The following is an 8,382-nucleotide window of genomic DNA, read 5'->3' as shown; positions in this document are numbered from 1 at the left end:
ATGGCTGAAAGGAATAGCACCAGGGTGACGGAATTCATTCTTTTAGGCTTTTCCGTCGATAAAGAGATTGAACTCATTCTCTTCCTGCTCATTTTAGTGGTATATACTCTAACTTTGGTGGGAAACATTGGCATGATTTCGTTAATCCATTTGGATGCTTCACTTCACACACCTATGTAATTTTTCCTGAGTAATCTGGCCTTTGTAGACCCTTGTTTCTCTTCTTCAACAGCCCCCATGCTCCTGGAGACCCTGCTGACCAAGCGCAGGTCCAAATCTTTCTACGCATGTACAACCCAGCTGGGCTTTTTCCTGAACTTCCTGATTTCAGAGATGTTTCTTCTTGCAGTGATGGCTTATGACCAACATGTGGCCATCTATAATCCTCTTCTCTACATGGTAATCATGTCCCCCAAAGGTGTGTGTGAAACTGGTAATGGGCCCATATTTATAGAGCTTTTCTGTTGCTTTGCTCCACACAGTCGTTATTTTCCAATTGATCTATTGTGGCCCCAACATCATCAGTCACTTCTACTATGATGATGTCCCTTTAATGGCCCTTGCCTGCTCGGACACCAGCGTCCAAATCTTGATCTTCTTCTTTGCTGGATTCAACATGATCAGCTCTTTGACCACAGTCCTTTTTTCTTACTTATACATTGCGGCTGCCGTCCTGAGGACACAGTCTACTGAAGGGAGGTGCAAAGCGTTCTCGACGTGTGCCTCTCATCTGACCGCGGTGACGATATTCTATGGGACTCTCATCCTCATGTATCTGCAGCCCAAATCGAACCATTCCCTTGACATGGACAAAATGGCCTCTGTGTTCTATACAATAGTCATTCCTATGCTGAACCCCATGATCTACAGCCTGGGGAACCAAGAGGTAAAAAATCTTGAGAAAGGTCACTGAAAAATGTTATGTCTTGCCTCTAACAAACTTTAAAAAGTGACTTGGAGCAGCACCTGTCTTGGAACAATGCCACATGCAGATATGTTGCTTTTTATAATTTTTTTGATGGAGTAAATTCATTTTCACCATTCTTCACATGAGTAACATTATTTTGTACATGAGCTCTGTTTTTGTTATAACCTATAACATGAAATATTTAAAGGAGTAGAATTTAGATTTTTAACAAATTGCTACTTGTTTTGGTATGGGGCTCTAATAGCTTTGACCTGGTTAAGTCCTACTCAACTGATAAGCTTTAGCTGTTCCTTTTTAAAGTGTTTCTGTTTTGTATCCTGGTGGAGGACAGAGAAGGGGGCAAGGAAGGTGCTGAGGTAAGTTTCTTGTCCATCTCTGTGTCATTTCATGCAATAGCCAGTTCCTTGACTGTACCCTGCCTGTTAGCCATCATCTCTCACTCTGCCTCTGACTGCCACTAGATTTATTGCTGATCTCTCCCTGAAATTACATAATTATCATGGGTTCTAAATAAATCAATCTGCAGAATTATAAGACTGTGTTACTATGACCTATGTACTGTGATAGGTATTATAATTAATCTAGTGACTCAGAAATACATGTTGCTGCTTTGACAACAAAGTTATTTGTTCAAACAATGAACAAAATAAAGTTCATTATCAAACGAACAAAATGAAGTCATGACAATGGTATGTGTCAGAGTTACTTGTGAACCCCTTTTCTACCATAAACTGATTCCCCTTTTTATTCGCCCTCTCTTTCCTGCTTTCATCTTACCAAGGGCTCATGATTCAAACCTAGGCCTGCCCAGTAATTGAAATATGTCCACATTCAGGATATGACATCTCAGTAACATACAAAGAAGTTAGGCCTTGGAATCCTATGGTCTTGGGTTTCAACATAAGTTTTACCACTTCTAGCTCAGCAGCATTGGGTAATATCCCTGACTTCTATCAAACAGGCTCCTTAAAACCACCTCTTAGTGGTGGGGGAAAGGTGAAAAGTTGCTTTGACATTATTGAGTTCTCCGTAAGGGTACTTATAATGTTCAGGGACTCAAAGCTGCCTCTGTCCTAGAATTATAGTTCATTAAACAACGTGGGAACCCATTGGATACCTGAGTTCCCTTCAATTCTGCTTGAATATATGACTAAAATCAACCAATAGTATAACAACAGAGGCTTCTACAACAGACTTACTAAAATTTGTCTTACTAGAAACACATAGTAGTCTTGAACATTGCAAAAATTATTGAACTCTGAAAAAAATCAAACTGGTAAGGTACATTTAAACCTCATGGGAAGTAGTGCCTTATAGGCAGAGTTGCTGTATCATATATATATATATATATATTATATATATATATATATATATATTTTATATATATATACTATATATATATATAATATATATATAGTATATATATATACAGTAACTATGTATATGTTAGGTGTGTATGCGATTGTGGTGACTTGTCATAAGGTTATGTCATCTTCTGATTTTTGGTTATTATTATGCTTTTATAATCATTTTTCCTACATTGGCATATTCTCTATTATTTGCTTAACATACTTTTGCTTAAATTAGCTCACACTTTATTTAAATAAATCTGAATACAAAACTCTATATAATCATTGCAAATGAGAAAGAATTATGCCAATCATCATAAACAGAAAGTAACAAAAATTATAAACACACAAACATTTAAAATAACCAAATGTGTGTAATATATAAAATTATCTCATATGCTGTATTTTGGGAAATACTAGCAAAAGAAACTACTGTTTAGGAGTTAATCAGAAGTTCATACTAAGCAGTTTAACTAAAATCATTCCAAGTTATCTTACTATAGGTTTAATGGTTAAGTTTAGATTTTACATTTATGTGATGATATTAATACTGTCATATTAAACTACGTTTTTGTGGGGTTTTTTTAAGATTTTTATTGGGGAATTGGGGGATGGGAACAGCTCTCGGGAATTGGGGGAAGGGGAACAGAAAAGTTGCTGTCCTTTTGTTCTTCAGTCTAGTTGTGGAGGACGTTGCTTCACTGGCCCAAGTTGGCACCATCATTGCGCTCTTCCCAGGTGAGGCANCACTGGCCCAAGTTGGCACCATCATTGCGCTCTTCCCAGGTGAGGCAGATCAGTCGCCGGCTTCTGGACGGCCGCTCACTGCGGCTGCTGGCCGCTCACTCTGGCTGCTGGCTACACACGGTAGTCCATGGCAACCCACTGTAGCAGTGGCTGCAGTCTATGCCATTGCCGGTTGTCACGTCCTGCGTGGCAAGGACAAATGGGACACGAGAGGGGCGACGCAGATTGAATAAAGAGACAGAGACAGAAGTAATATTTAAGTGCGAGACCAAGGGACTCAGCCTTCAGAGATAGACTGAGCAACCGAATCCTGTCGATGCTTGGTTTTTATTGAGAACTTTCAAAGCAGTAAAACTGCTGTCAATCAAATTAGCATCCGTTTGAGGTCTGTGCCTCAAAGCCTTTTCCATTAACATATCCATTATGTTCCAGCATATGCTATGCCTTCACATATCCACCACATAGCCCCAGGACACCTTGTTACTGTGTCCTCCCAGAGGAGATTAACTGTTAGCATTCCAACAGGTCCCAATACACCTTGAGACACTCCCCAGAGGGAGTCTTATCGGCCTCCAGTCATACCGAGGCACTCCCTCAGAGAGATTACTGCCTCTGGTCATACCGGTCATACTGAGGCTTTTCTCTCATAGCTAATGGGATTAGAGGCTAAATGCAGGGGGACTTGTTTATAGAATTCGGCTGTCAGGCAATAGCCGGTGATTCACAGCAGCCCAGCTGCAGGCTGAGCTGTTGTTCAGCATCTTAACTGTGGAGGGCAGTGTCACTGGCCCTCATATGTGGGATCCAAACCAGGGCCCTCTGGCATCCCAAGCCAGTTCTTAACCAACGTGCCACTCGGCCGGCCCTAAACTACATATTTTTAAAGTTATATTTACATCTTCTTCCCTCAACCCCAACACCATTATTAAAGCAAAAATGAAGTGTTCCAAGTGGATGGAAATGGTACAAATTCTGGAGAGATGGCACTGAATTACAATTATGAATTTCAAGCTTTTAAATTAATTTCTTTTTTGGCAGGAGGGCGGCACCATAGCAGAGAAACTTATCTTGGAAGTCATGGCTGTCAGTTGTCAAGGGCAAGAACTCAAGAAAGAAAAATATCTTTGTTGTTTTGGTTTTGCTTGTTTTGTATCTCAAAGACTAATGTTAAATAGCTAAGAGAATAATAGTACAGAGCTTCTGCAGTCACCTGGAGAGTGGGGGAAACTCACAATGGCAAGAGAGCCATGTTTCTGATCACAAGCAGTAAGGGCTCAACCTGAGACAGGCAGTGTGAGGAGGATTTAAAGATTAGTGAATCAAAGGAAACTGGTAGCCCTTCCTCTGGGTAGCATCCTGGATTCAGGTGAGGCTGCTGCAAAACCACACAGCTCCCAAAAGCAAGTTCAGATAAGTTTGAAGAGCTCCCAGAACAGAAAAAAATGACAGCTTACCTTGAAAAGGTGTAGCCTGGGAGACTAATAGAGCTTCACAGAAGAATCAACATGGAAACCCTCAAAACAGTAATGTATTCCTTTTATCAGGGTGCCTAAACAAAGTGCCACACATTGGTGGCTTAAAACAACAAAAATTTCTTCTCTCATAGCTCTGGAGTCGAGAAATCTAAAATCATGGTATTGGCAGGGCTGTGCTCCCTATGATGCTCTGGGGGAGGGTCCTCCCTTGCTCTTCCAGCTTCTAATGACCCCAGGCATCCCTTGGTTTGTGACAACAGAACTCCAATCTCTGCCTCTGTCTTCTCATGGTCATCTTTTATTTATGCCTATGTCCAAATTTCCTTTTTCTTGCAAGGACACCAGTCATATTGCATTCAGGGCCCATCCTACTCCAATATGATCTCATCTTAACTAACTACTTCTGCAATGGCTCTATTTACAAATAATGTCATTCTGTGGTTCTAAGGCTTAGGACCTCAATATATCTTTGGGGGTGGGGAGGGGGAGGACACAACTCAACCCATAATAAGTAACAATAGCTAAAGGATGTGTGTTGGCTAAAATGTCTGATGGAAGCCCACTTAGCCTATAACTATAAACAGTGCAGAGCAAATGGCCAAGAATTCACGAGGCCAAGAAAGAAGCTCGTCAGTATCTGAAAATGCTAGTGGAGACTAGTGGCCTAGCAGTTGAGACAAAAAGGGTTCATAACCAACTAACGTGAAAATTGGAGCCAATGAAAAGTCTAAGGACTCATCAAGCAGAGAGGCAAAAGTGATACAACCTAATATCTAAGACCAGAGGGTTGAGTTTTTACCCCCTTCTGGTTAAGACAGGGAACCAGATATACTTCACTCAACACCAGGTGAATAGGCAAGTATCTGAGAAGATTTAAACATCCCCAAAGCAAAATTTACCCTAGGAAGTAGCAAGATGCAGAGGTGAGATGCCAAGGATGACTCACATCTTCCGAAAGTAGTATAAAAATGCTTTGAGAGAGAATTAGGATACTGGCTAAGTGCTATAACTAGTGAAACCCCCAAATACAGTGACTTAATAAGATAGGATTTTATTTATTTTTCAGGCAACAGTGTGAATTAAGGATTAGGGTAAGGCAATTAGACCCTCAATGTGTGGCTTTCATGTCTAGAGCAACCATTTTAGTGGCAACATTTTTGAGTGGGAAGTGGGAGGAAAAGTCCAGGTCTAGTGCCTTTGACCTTGAGGAGATGACCCTTAGGATGTATACATAACTTTTTACTGACAGCTCATTGCCAAAACTTCATAACAAGGTTATATACCCAGCCGATAAGGGAAGATGGAAACTGTGGTTAATAGCTGGATGGCTAGTGTTTTATTTCTAAAAGGAAAAATGAAATAGTAGGCATATCTCTGTATATGGATCACAGAAAATATGGTCATAGAATGTCAGGTTATGATGTCAATCTCTGTGAAAGTGGTTGTCCCTTGAGCAGTCCTACTTTTTGTACTTGACACTAACTCTTTAGAAGCAAATTTGAGTGGTTTAACAACATTAAAAAAAGAATTGTCAACATAGTTTCCAATACCAACTAATGGTATTCCTTCCCCTTGATCAGAATCTAAAGTTATGAAAGAAAACTCTCCTCCCCCACCACCTGCCTTTCCTCAGATCCATTTTAAGGAAAAGTGGCCCATGGTTAATTAGTACATTAGCCTGAGTAACAATACTCTCTATCTTTGAATTAGTCCCTCTTACCAGCTATATGATGCTTCTCAGAGTAATCCTACACATACTCAATTGTGCACCCCTTTTAATTGGGTTAGCTCTTACATAAGAATAAACTCATGCATAAGGAATCACTGCTACTTCCCATTTGCTTTCATGCTGGTAACTTAGCAAGAGTCAACAAAGGTAAACAAATGTGTATTGTACCTGTACCAAGAATGAAATGCTGACCAACTAGGTTGCAGAGGCACAAATCTGGATGAGCAGAACAGTGAGATTTTAAGGATTTTTAACCAAACCCAATGGGATACCATTTTGAACTGTATTGATCAAATCTGAATGCATACACAGTGCAACAGCATTTAGTGGAACAGTGTTTCTTATCTGGTTGACCCACCCTAGACACTGAAAGCTTGATGTAAGCTGCTAAATATAGAACCAAAACATTTAATGTTAGTAGGAAGAACTGGAATCAAGCAGTAGTCTCAAATCATATCAACCAAAGGTTTAAAAAGAACAAAGTACTATGGCCAAAGATTGGCTTTTTCATATCTGAAAATTCAGACTGGTTCATTTTTTTTCATTATGATGAACGCAGGAAAGTCTTTAGTCATAAATATTTCACCCTGTTAATATCAGGATAGTTATACCAGAATCCAAACCAAGGAGTAGAATTAGGGTAATGAAACAGATTATTGAACCCAAACATTGTCAACTATCAAACCATACATACTGAGGACAAACCTTAGTATTGTATTGAGATACTAGGTGAAGATTCTGAATACAATTTCATTGTCAAAATTCCATGTATGTGTATGAATATTACAGAATACTTTTCTGGTAAATAGTTTCCATCAACATCCTGTAGTCATGGAAAAGAGATGAATTCTTACCCTTTTTCTCATGAAATGATATATTTCATATAAAACCTAGGTGAAGGATCATGTGTATATGGAAAACATTCTAGGAAATCATGTTTGACCTTAAGAAGGGTACCTCCAAATTAACATGTATTTATCCAAACTTATTTATGAATCCTTCCAATGACTATACTTAGCACAGTATTATTGGGTTGTCAGAAAAGTCATGATGCATGTTTGCGACAGATGGCACTAGTTTATTTTTGGAATACTAGAGTCACTCACATCTATGCTATTGCTATGTCATTTGACAGCTGACAGTTCTAGCTTCATTCAAAAAAAATTGAGCGATTTGGTTGAGTTTTGGAGATTTTACAATAAGTTGAAGATGGAAGACCAAACTGTGCATTTTTGCCATATTTTACTGTTTTACTTCCATAAAGGGGAGAACGCATGTCAAGCTTGTGAAAAGTTGCATAAAGTTTATGGTGACAACACTCTACAAGAACATCAGTGCCAACGATGGTTCATGAAATTCTGTGCTGGTGATTTTGATCTCAACGATGCTCCTTGGTCAGGGAGGCCCACCAACAGTGATGACAACAAAATAAAGGCATTGATCGAGTCAAACCCACATTACATGACATGAGAGATTGCAGAAACATTGAACATCTATCATTCAAGCATTCATGACCACCTAAAGAAGCTGGGATACGTACATAAGCTCAATATTTGGGTTCCGCATGAACTCAAATAAGTTCATTCGATGGCGTGTATAAACATCTACGATATGCTCATTAAACATGAGAAAAACAATCCTTTTTTTAAGCGACTGATAACTGGTGATGAGAAGTGGATTGTTTCCAACAATGTGGTACACAAACGGTCTTGATCCCGATGTGATGATTCGCCTCAAACACATTGAAAGCCAACATTCATCAGAGGAAGGTTATGCTCTCAGTGTGGTGGGATTTTAAAGGTATCATGTTTTTTGAGCCACTACCAAGGAACCAAACAATTAATTCAAAAGTGTACAGTCAGTAATTGGACAGTGTGAATGAATCCATCATCCAGGAACGTAAAGGAGTTGTGTTCCATCGCGACAACGCGAGACCACACACAAGTTTGATCATCCATCAAAAATGATTAGAGCTTGAATGGGATGTGTTGCCACACCCACCATACTCGCCTGACCTTGCGCCATCAGACTTCCACTTGTCTCGCACTCTTCAAAGCTCCTTGCATAGTATAACATTCAATTCAGACGAGGCTGTAAATCAGCACCTTGTTCAGTTTTTTGCAAATAAAGACAGGTCTTTCTAATAACGAGGAA

At 39.6% G+C, this 8,382-nt stretch overlaps 1 pseudogene; it reads left to right on the top strand.

Moving 5' to 3' along the window:
- LOC109371638 (olfactory receptor 1038-like) lies at positions 1–953 on the top strand (annotated as a pseudogene).
- Positions 954–8,382: the final 7,429 nt, after the last annotated feature.

The sequence above is a fragment of the Hipposideros armiger genome, unplaced genomic scaffold, assembly GCF_001890085.2.
Source record: "Hipposideros armiger isolate ML-2016 unplaced genomic scaffold, ASM189008v1 scaffold_582, whole genome shotgun sequence".
NCBI classification, from domain to species: domain Eukaryota; kingdom Metazoa; phylum Chordata; class Mammalia; order Chiroptera; family Hipposideridae; genus Hipposideros; species Hipposideros armiger.
Note: the sequence above shows the minus strand (reverse complement) of the source record. Positions and strands in the feature narration are given on the sequence as shown.